This window comes from Hyla sarda, chromosome 1, assembly GCF_029499605.1.
Source record: "Hyla sarda isolate aHylSar1 chromosome 1, aHylSar1.hap1, whole genome shotgun sequence".
Taxonomy (NCBI): Eukaryota; Metazoa; Chordata; class Amphibia; order Anura; family Hylidae; genus Hyla; species Hyla sarda.
This window is the reverse complement of record NC_079189.1, coordinates 593862227-593880783: the sequence shown is the minus strand read 5'-3', so window position 1 is coordinate 593880783 and position 18557 is coordinate 593862227. Positions and strand designations below refer to the sequence as shown.

Genomic DNA, 18557 nt, shown 5'->3' with positions numbered 1-18557 from the left:
GCACTTTCCCAGGCTAACTGTCTAGGCCAGTGGTCTCTAACCTGCTTACTTCCAGATGTTGCAAAACTACAACTCCCAGCAAGCCTGGATAGCCAATAGCTGTCTGGGCATGCTGGGAGTTGTAGTTTTGCAACAACTGGAGGTTTGCAGGTTGGCGACCACTGGTCGAGGCTATACTCACAGGGCACATGAGGATAAGGTCTGCACCGATCCAGGTGGAGGAGGGTGACAGCCCTGACCCGCACAAATGACATGTGGGGCTGCATTGTGGAAGGGGTTCTCCAGCTTCATGTAGATTCAGTTATTTAAAATCATAAGCTTTACAATTTTCCTATGTGTTTGGATTCATCTTCATTTTTAAGATGTGTGCTTACTTTTCCCCAGTCTAGACAATGCTCTGTGAGCTAAACATCCTGGACCCCAGACTGATATATTATACATAGCTAGTCCTGCTCTCAGCTGAGTAGTGGAGACTATTGTATCCAGTCTAGACAATGCTCTGTGAGCTAAACAGCCTGGACTCCAGACTGATACATTGTACATAGCTAGTCCTGATCTCAGCTGAGAAGTGGAGACAATTGTATCCAGTCTAGACAATGCTCTGTGAGCTAAACATCCTGGACCCCAGACTGATATATTATACATAGCTAGTCCTGCTCTCAGCTGAGTAGTGGAGACAATTGTATCCAGTCTAGACAATGCTCTGTGAGCTAAACATCCTGGACTCCAGACTGATACATTGTACATATCTAGTCCTGCTCTCAGCTGAGAAGTGGAGACAATTGTATCCAGTCTAGACAATGCTCTGTGAGCTAAACATCCTGGACTCCAGACTCATACATTGTACATAGCTAGTCCTGATCTCAGCTGAGAAGTGGAGACAATTGTATCCAGTCTAGACAATGCTCTGTGAGCTAAACATCCTGGACTCCAGACTGATACATTGTACATAGCTAGTCCTGTTCTCAGCTGAGAAGTGGAGACAATTGTATCCAGTCTAGACAATGCTCTGTGAGCTAAACATCCTGGACTCCAGGCTGATACATTGTACATAGCTAGTCCTGCTCTCAGCTGAGAAGTGTAGACAATTGTATCCAGTCTAGACAATGCTCTGTGAGCTAAACATCCTGGACTCCAGACTAATACATTGTACATAGCTAGTCCTGCTCTCAGCTGAGAAGTGGAGACAATTGTATCCAGTCTAGACAATGCTCTGTGAGCTAAACATCCTGGACTCCAGACTGATACATTGTACATAACTAGTCCTGCTCTCAGCTGAGAAGTGGAGACAATTGTATCCAGTCTAGACAATGCTCTGTGAGCTAAACATCCTGGACTCCAGACTGATACATTGTACATAGCTAGTCCTGTTCTCAGCTGAGAAGTGGAGACAATTGTATCCAGTCTAGACAATGCTCTGTGAGCTAAACATCCTGGACTCCAGACTGATACATTGTACATAGCTAGTCCTGCTCTCAGCTGAGAAGTATAGACAATTGTATCCAGTCTAGACAATGCTCTGTGAGCTAAACACCCTGGACTCCAGACTGATACATTGTACATAGCTAGTCCTGCTCTCAGCTGAGAAGTGGAGACAATTGTATCCAGTCTAGACAATGCTCTGTGAGCTAAACATCCTGGACTCCAGACTGATACATTGTACATAGCTAGTCCTGCTCTCAGCTGAGAAGTGGAGACAATTGTATCCAGTCTAGACAATGCTCTGTGAGCTAAACAGCCTGGACTCCAGACTGATACATTGTACATAGCTAGTCCTGCTCTCAGCTGAGAGGTGGAGACAATTGTATCTAACCTAGACAATGCTCTGTGAGCTAAACAGCCTGGGCTTCAGACTGATACATTGTACATAGCTAGTCCTGCTCTCAGCTGAGAAGTGGAGGCAATTGTATCCAGTCTAGACAATGCTCTGTGAGCTAAACAGTCTGGACTCCAGACTGATACATTGTACATAGCTAGTCCTGCTCTCAGCTGAGAAGTGGAGGCAATTGTATACATTCTAGACAATGCTCTGTGAGCTAAACAGTCTGGACTCCAGACTGATACATTGTACATAGCTAGTCCTGCTCTCAGCTGAGAAGTGGAGGCAATTGTATACATTCTAGACAATGCTCTGTGAGCTAAACAGTCTGGACTCTGGACTGATACATTGTATATAGCTCTTCCTGCTCTCAGCTGAGAAGTGGAAAGAACTACACAACTTCCTGTGGATCATACAACAGCTGATAAATACTGGAAGGCTTAAGATTATCAAATAGAAGTAATTTACAAATCTGTTTAACTTTCTGGCACCAGTTGATATGAAAACATTTGTTTTCCAGCGGAGTACCCCTTTAAATAAAACTAACATGCATGTAAACCTGAGTTTTCTTGATGCACAAAAAAATAGATAATCAAACACAGTTCTGCTACATGAGGTGATGTGTACTTATAGGGGGAGAATGATCAATACCTGTCCAGAGGAAAAGTTACTGAGTTACCCATAGCAACCAATCAAATGGCTACTTTCAATTTGCAGAGGCCTTTGCAGAAAAGAAAAAAGCAATCCTATTGGTTGCTATGGGCAACTCAGCAACTTTTCCTCTAGGCAGGTTTTGATAATTCTCCCCAATAGAATACAATTGTATACATGTTTTTCAATCGATAATAACTGCTTCCACCATAAAACACTATGTACAGTTCTATCCAATCATAATAACTGGTTTTAGGGTTCGAATACAGGGGGGTGATTATTGGACAATACGGCCCTGTGTAATATCCCCAGCTATCAGCCAATAAACAAGCGAGTGGCCACCTAGACTGACTACCTAGGTGTTTTATCCACTGCTATATATATATATATATATATATATATATATATATATAGGCTCCCCCACTTTAGGCTAAGTTTCCACTTTTTTGGAAAACTGCCACTGCAGTTTTTGAGCCAAAGTCAGAAGTGGATCCATAAGGGTATGTTCACACTGCGGAATTGTAGCTGAATCTCCGCTCGCGGAATTCAGCGAGCGGAGATTCAGCCTGGCAGGCGGCGGTAGGACCGTGTGGCACTGCGCCGTCACCATTGATGGCTATGCAGTGCTCGCGGACTTCTGCGCAAAGAATGAACATGTTCTTTCTTTGCGCGGAACAATTTCGCCGCTTAAATTTCGCAGTGTGAACGGGTCTGGCGGAAGACCCATTCACACAGATGCTAACGTTCACTGTGCGGAATTTTACTCATGGGGATTCCGCAGTGTGAACATATCCTAAGGGAGGAGAAGTGTAAGTCCTTCCTTTATATGTCCTATTCCTTTTGAATACACTTCTGGCTTTGGCTCAAAAACTGCAGTGGCAGATCTCCAAAAACTGCCAGAAAAAAAAAACAAGTGGAAACTCAGCCTTATGAGGGTAATACACGAGGCGATTCCTCACGGTTTCTTTTTTGTCTTTCTACTTCTACACACAGTTTTCCCACGTGACCTAAGGTTACGTCCTCTACCCTCATTTAATAATAATGGCAGGGGGCACTTGGTAGGTATTCACCTTGCTGTGGTGCACTGCGGGGGTCATTCTAACTGTGATGCTTTGTCTGTGGGGTGGTGCGGCCCGGAGCCAGGGGCTTGGTCAGGAAGCAGTGGGGCTGCCTGGCCACTGGGTCGCTCCCCCTGTAGGCATGGTGTTGCGGTGGAGGTGGCTGCCGCCAGGCGCTACGCCAAAGTTGGGTTAGGGACCCACTCTAAATCGGTGGCCTTGACGTGGCGAGTGGGCTTGTACTTTTTGTGTTTGTGTTAGTTTTTGAATTTATGCTGAGAAGCAAGTAGATCAAAATACAAATGGTGGATGTGCGGCTGTTTCTTTTTCTCTTTCTGTTCCTCATTTAACAATGATTCTGTTTTCTGCGGTGCCGGGGATGATGCTCTAATGTTCTGTTCTAATGTTTTTTTTTTAACTGTTGATTGATAAACGTAACACAATAGTAGAGAATGTTTCTGGTAGGATTGATGCCTCGATTCTATCACTGTCCGCCTTTGAACATCTGCCTGAATATACTATTTGGTTTTCCAACAGGAAAATTCAAAAATTAAAGGATGACATCATACATAAGAAATTGGGTAAACCTAACAGGTATAGGGTGGACTGCAAATCTGATAATTTTAGATACTGGTTGAAAAATCACATCCAGAATTCACAGAACAATGAGACAACACCGCCCGGTACACCAACACCTGCTCATAGTGTCCCCGGTGCCAGTTTACCATACCACACTCACATTCATTCTAAATCGTAGATAAGGTTTCCTTCTAAGTACCAACACAAGGAGGACAGCCCTGCAGTTCAACAACGCTTACGGACCTTTCTTGCATCCAATTACCATAAAACAGAACAAAATAAACGAGGTCCGGTACATAATACTGCCAAACAAGCAATTTCACATTCCAAACATACAGGAGGGTCCATTCCGAGAACGATCCAAACACTTATGATCACATCATTTTCTGCTAGACCTAATACTTCCAGCAGTACTTCTCGAGACAATGTACCATCCACTTCTTCATTGGGGAATGCCAATAAGATTATTGATAACACATCAGCAGCACCATCCAATATCCCACAAGATCTGCTGGACCTTCTCGACAGCATACCGGGAGATAGTAATTGTCTCCCATCAGGTAGATCCAATAACAGTGATACCTCCATTTTGGAGGATTCTCTGATCACGGTGCATCATGTTACACCCACTCCTACCACACTCACATCAGACCATTAATTTTTTACACCAACAGGCCCCAATATATCCCTCACAGCACTAACCATTCACGACACTTCCGATTTAGATAGCTCCCCTCAATGCAACACCGCAGCTTTTTTAGGGCTTCCCACCATCATGAAGATCCCACCATCAATATTACCCTCACTGGAAGTCCAGCCAATGGAAATGGAACATGTAGCGCCTCCACTGGGCACAAACAGAAAAGAAAGTGAAAGAGGGGATGCAGAGGAGGAACTGCTAGAGGAAAAAAGAAAAGGAATCTTCCCAAACATCCACAGAAAAATTTCAATCTGTCTAATTATGGTTTAGATGAGATAGAAGAAAATATACTCAAAAAGGGCCTTTCGTTTTGTCCAATAGCCGGTTCCAATAGTTTTAACCTGTTTATGGACCTTAATAATTTTATTAGAAAATTAACTATAAAATGATATTTTGCCAATTAAGAGAATGATGAACTGGTTGGCACTGAATGCGGTGAGATATCCACTCACACACAGACTCTAGACGCACCATCCATCCATACATACAGGGGTACGACCTAAGTCCACAGCATCTATAGGATTGACATGGGGAAGGGGCGCCATGTCAATCTAATGGCCTCCTGTCTGCCAAGTATAGAAGCCTGTGAGGTCCATAGGTCTAGTGTAATACTGACAGTTATACTGCAGTACAGATTGAATGAATTGAATTGAATTGAATGAATTCCCCTTCCCCAATTTAAAAATTAAACAAACAAAAAAAACATAATAGGCATTGCCAAATAAAAAAAATAACAACATTTTATTGCCGTAAAAACACAAAAATTGCTAAATTAGGTCCAAAACATAAAATAAAAATGATGGATAGCATGTATCGCAAAAATGTTATATGTCACGGAAAAAACTATTCTCAGAATCGCTTCTCTCAGTAAAAGCATTCAAAAGGTATTTCCACAAGAGATGTCAGATTTGAAAAATGGGGTCAATAAGGTACAAACAGGCGACGTCATTAAGGGGTTAAACGAGTGCCATTCTACTAGATCGCGTGCGAAGAAAGCCTAATTCTGTAGACTAGAGGGAGAAGCCAATAGCACAATAGTGCACTCAGTGACACCGCTGTTTGACCTTTGCCCTGCAAGCTGTCTGTCAGGGCTCGAATTTCCTGCAAATGTCGCGGCTTTACCTAAAAGTAAAAACGTATCTGTTTGCAGTGTTGGAAAGTAAACGGAAATAATTTTTAAACATTTTTTCAGTTGATACATTTTAAAGGGGTCATCCAGGATTCGAAAATCATATCTGGTTTCTCTTTAATGTAATGTAAATGTACGTCATGGTGCAGTGTGGCACTTATAAATGGATGATCGGATTGCCCGCAGTGCTGCCCACAGGGATCCAATCATCTATAATGGCGGACACAGATCCCCTCACCTGCCTCCTTCTGTCTCCTGGGGTGTTCTGCTCTGGTCTGAGATCGAGCAGACCAGAGCAGAAGATGACCGATAATACTGATCAGTACTATGCCCTATACATAGCACTGAACAGCATTAGCAATCGAATGATTGCTATAAATAGTCCCCTATGGAGACATAAAAAGTGTAAAAAAAAAAAGTTAAAAAAAAAGTTTTAAAAAAAAAGTAAAAAAGAAGTAAAAAAATTTGAAAAATCCCCTCCCCCAACAAAAATGTAAATAATCCCCAATAAGCGGAAAAAAAACTTAATGAACATATTTGGAATCGCCGCGTGCATAAATGTCCGAACTATCAAAATATAATGTTACTTATCCCGTATGGTAAACGACGTAAACATAAAGACAAAAAAAAGTCCATGATTGCTGCTTTTTTGTCACATTTTATAAAAAAAAAAAAATGACTAAAAAGTGATTAAAAAGCTAAATATAAGCAAAAGTGGAACCCATAAAAACTACAGATCATGGCGCAAAAAATGAGCCCTCATACCACCGCGTATATGGAAAAATGAGAAAGTTATAGGTGTTCAAATTAGGCCAATTTCAAACATGCTAATTTTGTTAAAATAATTTGAATAATTATAAGCATATAACATGGGTATCATTTTAATCATATTGACCCACAGAATAAAGAAAACTTGAAATTTTTACCGGAAAGTGTACAGCGTGAAAACAAAACCTTCCAAAATTTGCTGAAGTGCGGTTTTCTTTTCAATTTCCCCACATAAATAATATTTGTTTGGTTGCGCCGTACATTTTATGGTAAAATAAGTGATGGCATTACAAAGTACAATTGGTGATGCAAAAAACAGCCCTCATGTGGGTCTGTGGATGGAAATATAAAAGAGTTATGATTTTTAGAAGGCGAGGAGGACGAAACGAAAATGCTAAAATAAAATTGGCCTGGTCCTTAAGGCCAAAATGGGATTGGTCCTTAAGGAGTTAAAAAAAAAAACACCACCACCCCTGTCCTTAGGTTGAGTGTGGCATTGCAACTAAGCTCTGGAGCCATGATATAATATCACACGCAACCTGAGGACAGGGGTGGCGCTGTTTTTAGAAGAAATTGGGTCTGGTTTTCTATTCCTGGATAACCTACTTAATGGAGAACTCCAGCCAACATTAACATATCCTCTAACCACACGGAATAATGTCTGAGGAAAGTTCAGCCAGAAATTATCTGGGGGGGGGGGGAGGTGTAGGTGTTGGGGCATTCTGCTTTGTGAACATATCTGCACGATCAAGTCGGCTTTTCTGAGAGGCGTGTCCTCTGTTTAGCCACGCCCCCTCTTGCAGCATGCCAAATATACTTAAAATGCAACTTAAGGGAATGTTCACACGTACCGTATACCATGTAGATTTCATGCTGTTAAAACAAATAAACAGTTAAATAGTTTTCAATTTGCAGCAGGTAAGGCACATGTGACTGTACCCTAAACCTGGGAAATCAGGCTTAGAAATAATGTGCGATAGTTGCCGCACTGAGTGATGGTTGAGCTGTTGGCTGCTGGACAGCGTCCATTTGTGCTCGGGGCTTAAACCATGAGTACTTACCTGGAACATCTTACAACAATACATAAATACCATATACATAATAAACGGCTGAGGTGTGCCATAACCATGCTCGAGGGCACGCCTATAGAGGGCATACCCTGTGTAGAAGTGAAGAGAAGTAGGGAGGGTTGGGTGGGTGCACAAACAAAACACACGCCCCGAGGTAGGGGATTCTGGGTGTTATATAGCCCACGCCCATCCCACAAACACAGCCCTGCGGGCTTAATCACTTGTGCTCGGGGCTTAAACCATGAGTACTTACCTGGAACATCTTACAACAATACATAAATACCACATACATAATAAACAGCTGAGGTGTGCCATAACCGTGCTCGAGGGCACGCCTATAGAAAGCAAAAAGCAAGACAAGGAGGTATAATAAACATTTGATATACCACAATTAGGGTACGTTCACACGTGCGGATTTACAGCGTATTTCACGCTGCAAATCCGCTGGTGAGGGCCCGCTCTATGCTGGCTTTACATGTGCCTGCTCATAGCGGCAATATGCCGCTACCAGCAGACACACTGCAATGTGCGAGTCGCAGTATACTCGCACATCGCGGGAGCTCTCTGCCTAGCTCAGAGGAGGGAGAGTAGCCGCGCACATCGCTGCGCTGTGTCTGCTGGTAGCGGAGTATTGCTGCTACGAGCAGGCACATGTAAAGCCAACATAGAGCGGAGCCTTCACCAGCGGATCGGCAGCTAAATACGCTGCAAAAATCCGCGCATGTGAACGTACCCTAACATTGCCAAACTGAAACACCTGCGATTCGGAACATATCTAGCATAACAAGACAAATTCATCTACCCATTATCATTATTTGATGATATGCGCTGTGCTGTGATGCTGCTGCGGCGGCACCAAATCGGGAAGAATGCCCCGAAAGAGAAGTAGGATTATGACCCAATGTTTTAGCTAACAGCATTGTTCAAGAAAGATTAGAACCTGCACCATAACCCTTATCTACTTATAAGAACGGCAGCCTAATGAAGCGCTTGTAGCGCGAGACGGGTCCGTAGCCCTTGCTCACCTCCTCTCCTTGTTGTCTCCCTGCACTGTCCATTTGTTCAGATATGAATAAAACACACAGATGAAGCAGCAATCGTGGTGAGTGCACCTTATTTCTCTTTTCATGCAATTCCTTATCTACTTATGACAAGTTCTTCAGTGATACTGACATGCTCATATGCAAACCAAAAATGCAGTGGGAGCCGAAAGTATTACATCACTGAACCCATACCGTGATATGAAACTCAGAGGATTGCAGCTTGTCCTTAATAGCAACAAGACTATAGAATGCATTTAATGACCTGTAGACATGACAGGACTTTGCGTAATCATCGTGGCTGTAGCTGTGACGGTGTTTGTGTCACCATATGATCAGGAGACTATCGTGATTAGACAGACCTAGTAACATGTATAACTGAGATAACCTGACTGAGGACCTAGAAAGGGGTAACCATGATTTACTGTGTGTGTGCGCATAGTAAATGCCCAAAATCTACTTAAACAACAAGCTACTTACTTACCGATACCTGGTCCTTACTTTCCTTATGACATGGTGTTGAACCAAATACCTTCACTAGAAGTAGACAACTGCAAAAATACACTTGAGTAGGTAGGTCAAATAAAGGCTTCCATGACCACCCGGTGACATCCTGACATACCCTAATTGATAAGAGTCATGGAATTAAACAGATATACTGGGAAGAATTGGTTTAGTGTATCCTGGAGGAAAGAATTCTTACACTACTCGATAATAGCACTGCTCAACCCTATGAAGCCATCTAGCCTGTATACCTGTATGCTTAACTATACTAACATGACCAATGGCTGCCGTGGCCCAGACATGACTTATAAAACCATTGTACCCACCAAAGCGACAAGTTTTACGCGACCATCATGCCTGTAGTCTTGACAGGGCATAACATGACCATACTTGCCCGTAGTTGTGACTGGACATTTGCGTAATCATCGTGCCTGTAATCATGGCAGGTCTACCGTATTTATAGTGCCTGTAATCATGACAGGATATTGCGTAACCATCGTGCCTGTAGTCGTGACAAGTCTGGCATAACCGTCGTGCCTGTAGTCGTAAGAGAACATTGCATAACCCTCGTGCCTGTAGTCGTGACAGAACTTTGTAAGTCTCATTCCTGTAGTCATGACAGGTTGCCTAGATATCGTGTAACGTGCCTATTTACAGCAGTCATATAGTGACAACTTTATGCATGCGAAGCTTGTGTATTTGGAACATATAACAGCTCTTGCGAGAGCTGAAAGATATTGCCTGATTATGAGCAGCTCACCGAACGGACTATGGTGACAGCTTGAAAGGCGTGACAGACCTAAAACATGCGCAACTTACTAATGATGATCTTCATGTGAATCTGAAAACACAACCTGAGAACATGAAAAATGCGGACATACTACCGTAGCAACCTGAAAACCTGGCCAACCCTAACCCTAGCAGACCCCACCAGACCAGAGTGCACGAACGTGATAGTACTAATATCATAACAGCAAGAAACATGACAAGACTGAATACCTGAGGAAACATAACTGCAGTAATTACGACGTAGCAACCTACGAAATGTATCGCCTGCCCTATGATGCTATATAAAATGAATATATGATCACGACATCTACCCGGAATACCCATGATAGGAACGCATACATTGCACCTGTATGATGTCATGACGCAATCTATACCTGCATTGTGATGACGTTGCGTACTTCGCCTAGCACTGTGTACGTAGATGGTAAAGTGTGCATGGTACAGACTAGAGAAGCTTGTGCATAGTGTTCCTGCTATGGTGACATATGCTTAGTGTGTGAACTTATAGTGACGTGTATATGGAATGAAGCTATAATAAGGGAAGCAATGATATCTATGTCTACATATGTCTACATATACATAGTGTAAGAGCGGTGATGACTCCTATAACCAAGCTGTGTACACTCTCCACCCACTGTCTAGGTAACCCCACTGGGGCCAGCAAGAGGTTGTTCCATCAGTAATTTGTATAGCTCGGCCTTCTTAGCTGTTGCGCAACTCCTCCATGATTTTAGGAATTGTCCACATGCGCTATGAAGAGACACTGCCTCTGTCCAAAGCCCTTGACGGAGTCTCTGGAATCGACAAAGCATCATCAATATCTGAATCATGAGACATGCTGACCGACAACCTGTTGCTGACTTTAATAAACTCAAAAGCAACGTCACCAAGAGCTATGCCCTGAAACTGAAGATTACTAAAATATAACATATTGTGAACTTATGTATGAATTATTGTTGCGTAAAGTAACTACCCTTACAATTTAGATTAAAACAGGGCTGTGACTAAAGTTGAGAGTGCCATGCTAAGAACGTATGAGTAAAACATATAATGTTTGCTCTGAACGAATGTTGAGTAAATATGTGTTTGTTTTTTTTTGTTTGTTTTTTAACCATAGGTGGACAGTGCACGTCACCTGAACGTGACAGGTCATGAGGGGTATGCCACTGCATGTGTGCGACGTGTGACCCATTGCTCTGAAATCGTGTCAGCAACGATAGATGAAACAGTGCATCCCACCTGAACATGACAGATCATGAGGGGTATACCACTGCATGTGTGTGACATGTGACCCAATGCTCTGAAATCGTGTCAGCAATGATAGATGAGACAGTGCATCCCACCTGGAATACGTGACAGGTCATGGGGGGTATGCCACTGCATGTGTGTAACGTGTGACCCATTGCTCTGAAATCGTGTCAGCAACGATAGATGAAACAGTGCATCCCACCTGAACGTGACAGGTCATGAGAGGTATGCCACTGCATGTGTGTGACATGTGACCCAATGCTCTGAAATCGTGTCAGCAACGATAGATGAAACATTGCATCCCACCTGGTATACGTGACAGGTAATGAGGGGTATGCCACTGCATGTGTGTGACGTGTGACCCATTGCTCTGAAATCGTGTCAGCAACGATAGATGAAACAGTGCATTCCACCTGGAATACGTCACAGGTCATGAGGGGTATGCCACTGCATGTGTGGGACTTGTGACCCATTTCTCTGAAAGCGTGTCAGCAACAATAGGTGATGAAAGTTTTTAATAACCCATACCGCCAATGAGTATGTGTTATTGTACTGAAGCTTATCAGTAACCCTGTGATGTGAAAACAACCACGTGGATGAGTGTTTGATATGATGCGAGATATTAACGCTGCTGATGGAATGATAGATATTGATCGACTGCGGTGAATATTGACAAATGTGCTGATACCTCAGGACAACTACCATGATGGATCTGGTGCATAGCAACAGAAACTCAACAGCACCGTCACCAAGCGCTCTGCCCTGAAAGAAAGGACTGAAAATGACTAGATGTAATGTATTGATAAAACGTTCCAACTGTTGATTGCAAAGAAACCATGTAGTAATGGAGTAAAAGCTACTGTGTGATTGACATGAGAGTGCCATGCTACGAATGTATGAGTGAGCATGTAAACGTTTGACTTTGAAGTGTCACATGTTTTTGACATATTGCTCTGAAGACGTCAGTAACAATAAACGCAAGTAACTTCCACCTGAATGTGTGTCAGGTATGATGGGCAAGTCACATACTATGACTATGTGGTGTCCCGGTACTGTATTGTATACCGTACCTTGCATGGTGGTCCCCAAAGTCAGAGTTACTTCGTTCCAGTAGCATCTTCCTGGTAGGATGTCCCCTAGTCGCCTCTTTCTTATGCAATTCTGTGATGTTTACATGTATAAATAATTGTATATTTAATTAGCTATATAGTGTCGCAGGACCTTAGGTCACATGACTCATGTTAATTCTAATAAGGTGTTTTGAAGGACCTTTGGAGGTCTCATGTGTGGTCACATGGTTAGACCATAATTCCTTGTAAAGTGAATGACAGATGGTATGGACCAGTGAGCTTAAGGCCAGCCCCTACCCATATAAGGGAGCTGCAACCAATGATCGCTCTCTCGGGTGCCGGACAATCAAAGAGAGAGGAGTTCCATGTTACTTACAAAGACAAGCTTAGGCCTGAAGCCTGCCAGCCTCAGCCTGAATCTAATCGTGAGTTACGATATCAATCCCCGCTAAAGCTAGTGTGACTGCTGGACCTAAACTCAATCCCCTAAATCCAGCGGAACAGCACTTATTCCTTTTCTAAGCTCAGAACTCACGAGGTCCCAACCAACTGTCAGGATCTTAATAGACTCTTGTACAAAGACTGTTCCTGTTTAATGTTACACAAAAGCTGCAGTAAAAGTTCCGACAGTTTTCTGAGAATCTCCTTCTTGGGACGGATGGCGATAGGACAAGCATATACAGAGGAGCCCTCACCCTGGCGTCACAAGTGATGAGGGTTAAAAAAGCACCCTTTAGTTACCGCACAGCTACACCCCATATACCCTACACCCCCAGGCTACCACATAGCTTTTTTGCGTCACGAACCGGATACGGGTGTGTGCCTACAGCTGTTGCCACCGTTAACAGAGTACTCCCCCAATATAAAGAACTTTATTCATGTGCTGTAAACCACCATCTAAGTGTATGGGACTGTGTTTGTGGTGTTGCTTGCAAGGAGGGCACGCGAAAAGTAAGGGGGGAAGCAAAGATTTATTGGCTGCAAGAATGTGTAAAGTACGAGGGGAATACATGCTATGATCCTCTGGTCCAAGAGTTAATTCGCTGCCGGAGAAGTGCACGAAAAAAGCCCGCACTGCGCCACGACCTGCCCCTGTGCGTGGCTACCAAGTAAATGTGTTGCAGCCAAAAGGGAGCTTGGACTCACTGATGTTGTTTCCCGGGGGACCGGAAGTCGGGGCTGCACCGATGACGTCTTTCTGGCCGGCGGCCATTTTGGAGAAGCCCATTATAAAAGGAGCCCTGCACAGCAACCTCTTCAGTCTGCACGAGGAAGAGATGGAGTGTACAGACTTGGCGGAGAGCAGCGTTCCACGCGGTGAGAGTTCTAAGATGGCGCCGGAACAGAGGAAAGTTATGGCGGTCGCAGCCCAACTATTCCAAGACCTTGCCGACCGTCTGCAGCAGTTATCGTTGGATGCGGAGGGGGCCTGCAATCTTCCCCCGCTGCCCGACGATGACGACGACTGGCCGGACACCCCTCCAGGAGAATTTGCTGGGACACCTGGAGCATCTTCACTGGTGAGACTGTCCCCTCACCACCGTGGGCTGTGATCCCAATGGAGGAATCTTCTGTAAGTACCCCACCAGAAGCTGCCTTCTCTTCCTCCTCCAGCCCAGAACCAGAAGTACCCCTGTCTGATTTAAATTTGCCGATTGCACGACCGCACTCGCCACGTTTGCCTAAATGGACATTCGGGGATGAACCAGAGTTGATTCAATTTATGCATGATGTTCTTCAACCCCTGCCTGGGAAGCCACTCCCACCGATTTTTACAGTGCAGAGGGAAAGGGCCCGTCGAGAAGCCGAAATGGCTGAATTGATGGAGAAACTAAAGGCCCGACACAGAGATCTTTATGCCCCCAAGCATGTTCATTTGCCTTAGGAAGAGAAGATTCACTACGAGCGAAACACCAAAGAATTGGAAGCACTCTTTATCCGTATGTGGGACTATCCCCGAGAATGGGAGAAGCCATTGGAACGTCGCAGAGCAACAGTGGCCAAGTTCGACAAGGTCAGAGGTTATGGTACCCTGATTGATTGCCACACTGGCTATACTATCCTCATAAACTGGCGAGCTGTACAGAGGCCTTACCTTGACAAGAAGTTCCATTCCCTGGAGGTGGGTGAGATAGGAGAATATAAACCTGTCCAGGGCCTGCGAGGAGAGTTGGCAGCCGCAGTCACCAGACCAGCAGCTCCAACCCAGCTTCCATTCCAGTACTTCTCTTCTGAGGATTGGGAGAAGGACCCCTTTCAGCTAAGGCCGAAATGGCCTGCTCCTGTTGCTTCCACTGATGAGCCTACAGAAAAGGAGATTCTACAACAGCAGCCGGATGCTTGTATCTTCAGTGATGTACCCAGACCTACTCCTACAGAAGAGGTTTGGCCTAAACTGCAGCTACCAACAGAAGTGCCCAGGCCTACTCCTGCCAAGAAGGTGAGGCCTAAACTGCAGGCACCAACAACAGTGCCGCGGCCTACTCCTACTGAGGAGGTTTGGTCGGACCAAATGGCACTAACCATTTTACCACTGGCATCTTCAGCAGCGGCCATTTATTACATGGTCAATGTTAACCCTACAGTAACCCACTCTACCTTCTCAAATGTGGTGTGGGACACTAACGTCAATCCCTTGCCCAGTTCTGAAGTCAAGAGGGGCAGGGGTTCTGCAAGAGGAGCTGGACGACTTCGAAAGAGCTTCTTTTAAAGGGTTAACCTTCCTGCTTGAGCCTAATTTGATTTTGATTTTTTTTTTTGTCCTAGTTTTGTCTTCACAGACTGTTGGAATTGTTTAAGGAGGCACCTAGCAGAACTTTGCTAAGACAGTTCAAGTTATTTCAAAAACCACCAAGCTTGTGCCTGACCCTTGGGTCAAGAGACTCCTAGCAATGGAGATTCGTAAGTGTGTGCCCGGCTAAATGTGGTAGCCGTGTTATATGGACTCTTAGTGCAGGTGGACTGATGATCCTTGTGCGTCTATTTAACTGTACATAATCCAACAGTAATAGATTATTTCCGTGCCTAATTGCACTTATCAGGTGAATGCACCTGAACCCTGTTGTACTTCTAATAAATGTTATTTTCAGGTTGAACCAAATGTAAATGGTTCTTGTACACAGAAGATTTCACTCTGTACACGTGTACATAAGATAACAGGTGTTTTAGTAGTTGTAAGTAGGTGGCTCTCTAAGCTCCACTGAGAGTAACATTCCTGTCACCCCTCACTAACACCTTCTCAAAGGTCTACTCAGGGTAACCTACCCTTAAGATACCAAGACTGACTCTTCACATAATTCATGTACACAAAGTACATCAAATAATCACTCTATTGTACCTACCTCACTATAACTTAATGCACTAAACAAAACAAAAATATATCTCACATTCTAAGTAACCAAAGAAACAAAACTTCAAGGGATTGTAGCCTATGACATTATTAAATTCCTGCCACTGTTGTGTATACTAACTTTCTTCTCTTTACATGTTCAGGATGCTCTTCCTGGCCAGAAGGCGCTCCTGTAAGCCTAAGTATATACACATATTCAAAAGGTAACCTAGATAAGGTCTATCTGTTGAGTTCTAGGGATAGTGTGTGTAACCTATGGACCCTTGTAGCTAGCTATTGGTAGACCGCCACAGGCAAGCCAATAGAACTTCAGTGTACTAGACAGGTAACAAATTTGGTAATAACAATGTCAAGTGAGATTTATAATATGTTATATAATGTTTCTAGTCAGTCAATAGAAAATACAGTAAGTAAAAGTGTTTAGGCTGTATCTAATGCTTATAATGTCATCTTGTTATGATCATGAACAATGCAGTCTTGTCCGTGAGTTTATCAGTACTCATGTATGTACATCAAAGTATAAAGTTTGTTTAGAAAAAGAAAAAAACTAATATATAGTAACTAACCAAAAATTTGACAGAGCTTGCAAGGACTCTTATCATATGCAAAGACTCTTTTGTTATGTTCATACAGCCAGAATAATGGACATTTGAAGGACTATGCCCAGGACTGTAGGAGAAAAAACAATGTTGCACTTCGTCCCTCTGCCTTAGGGGACAGACGTCGAGGCCGACTTATCTTAAGTAAGGGGGTTTGTGGTGTCCCGGTACTGTATTGTATACTGTACCTTGTGCGGTGGACCCCAAAGTCAGAGTTACTTTGTTCCAGTAGCATCCTCCTGGTGGGATGGCCCCTAGTTGCATCATTCTTATGCAATTCTGTGATGTTTACATGTATAAATAATTGTATATTTAATTAGCTATATAGTGTCGCAGGACCTTAGGTCACATGACTCATGACTCATGTTAATATAAGGGAGCTGCAACCAATGATCGCTCTCTTGGGTGCCGGACAATCAGAGAGAGAGGAGTTCCATGTTACATAGAAAGGCAAGCTTACAAAGACAAGCTTAGGCCTGAAGCCTGCCAGCCTCAGCCTGAATCTAATTGTGAGTTACGATATCAATCCCCGCTAAAGCTAGTGTGACTGGACCTAAACTCAATCCCCTAAATCCAGCAGAACAGCACTTATTCCTTTTCTAAGCTCAAAACTCACGAGGTCCCAACCAACTGCCAGGATCTTAATAGACTCTTGTACAAAGACTGTTCCTGTTTAATGTTGCACAAAAGCTGCAGTAAAAGTTCCAACAGTTTTCTGAAAATCTCCGGTTGTGGACAATCATTTATTATACCTCCCTATCGTTCTTGGGACAGATGTCGATAGGACAAGCATATACAGGGGAGCCCTTACCCTGGCGTCACGAGTGATAAGGGTTAAACAAGCACCCTTTAGTCACCGCACAGCTACACGCCATATACCGTACACTCCCAGGCTACCACAACTATGTAAACAGTATTGCTCTGAAGGCGTGTCAGTAACAATATGATGCAAGTAACTTGTGTCATGGAACTTGACATCCTTGCCTTCTATAATATCCTTCCATATACTAGAAAGCACAAAGAAAGCAGGTGCAACGCTCAAATCCTCTGCAACCATACCTGTGATTGGAGCACTTGAAGTGGAAGCTACGGACACACGGGGTGGACTCACCTCCTGGACTGCTGTCCCAGAACTCACTGATTTTATTTAATTTTTTTCAATTAACCCCTACAGGACCCATGACGTAACGGTACGTCCCGACACCCTGGGTCTTAAGGACCAAGGACGTACATTTACGTCATGGGCAGTTCTGGTCCCCGCCGTGCGCCGGGCGGGGATCGGACCGGGATGCCTGCTGAAATCATTCAGCAGGCATCCCGTGCAAATGCCCAGGGGGGTCATTAGACCCCCCCATGTCGGCGATCGCCGCAAATCGCATGTGAATTCACACATGCGATTTGCGGCTATTCCGGCGATGCGGGTCACGTGCGACCCGCTGACCCGGAGATACAAGGTGATCGGGGGTGTATGATACACCCCCTATCACCTACTGTATCTATGGGGAGGTGGCGCCACCCCCCCAGGATCGCTGCTATTGGCTGGACGATCGTCCAGCCAATAGCAGCCGGCAGGGGAGGGGTTAACAGCATCTTCCCGCAGCTCCCGCCGCTGGCTGAGTTCAGTCAGCGGTCAGAGCTGCTGGAGGAAGACCGGTACCCCCCCTCTGCCAAGATCGGAGCCCCCAGAGAAGAAAAGAAGCCCCCCATAGATCAAGGAAAGCATACAGCCCAGGGAAAGGTAGGGTAAATAGTAAAAAATAAAGTTAAAAAAAGTTTTAAAAAAATCCCCCCCCCTGACCCCCTAATAGGTCCCCAAGGGTCTTCTGCAGTTTTTCAGTGTGACCCGGGACCTATTAGGGGTTCAGGGCGCTGCATTAGCGCCCCCCCCCCCCATTTTTTTGGGGGCTGCAGCATTTTTTCCCCCCCATATAACGGTGTGTGATTTCTAATCACACACCGTTATATATAGTATACACCAAGCACACACACAGTACATAACCCCCCCACACACACACACTACCCTCCCCCCCCCCCGCCACCAAAAAGGCGATGGCTCGCCGGGCATTTTCGGTAGCGGAGGCATACGCTTTTCTTGCCTCCGACTCCGAATCTGTCAGTGAGGACGATGAAGATCCAACATTTCTGTGTTCTTCATCGTCCTCCTCATCATCTAGTACTGATGAT

At 44.3% G+C, this 18557-nt stretch overlaps 1 protein-coding gene across 3 annotated transcripts in view; it reads right to left on the bottom strand.

Moving 5' to 3' along the window:
* LOC130295632 (UDP-glucuronosyltransferase 3A1-like) overlaps positions 1 to 18557 on the bottom strand; it is a 58759-nt gene that overhangs the window by 22894 nt on the left and 17308 nt on the right. Inside the window, exon 1 of one of the 3 annotated variants that reach the window (XM_056546561.1) lies at positions 2367 to 2470. The exons of 1 other annotated variant lie outside the window; for it this stretch is intronic. The gene's annotated coding sequence lies outside the window, so the exon portion shown is untranslated. Of the gene's footprint in view, positions 1 to 2366; positions 2471 to 18557 lie in introns of those variants that run through there. One more of the 3 variants, XM_056546569.1, reaches the window with a different exon arrangement.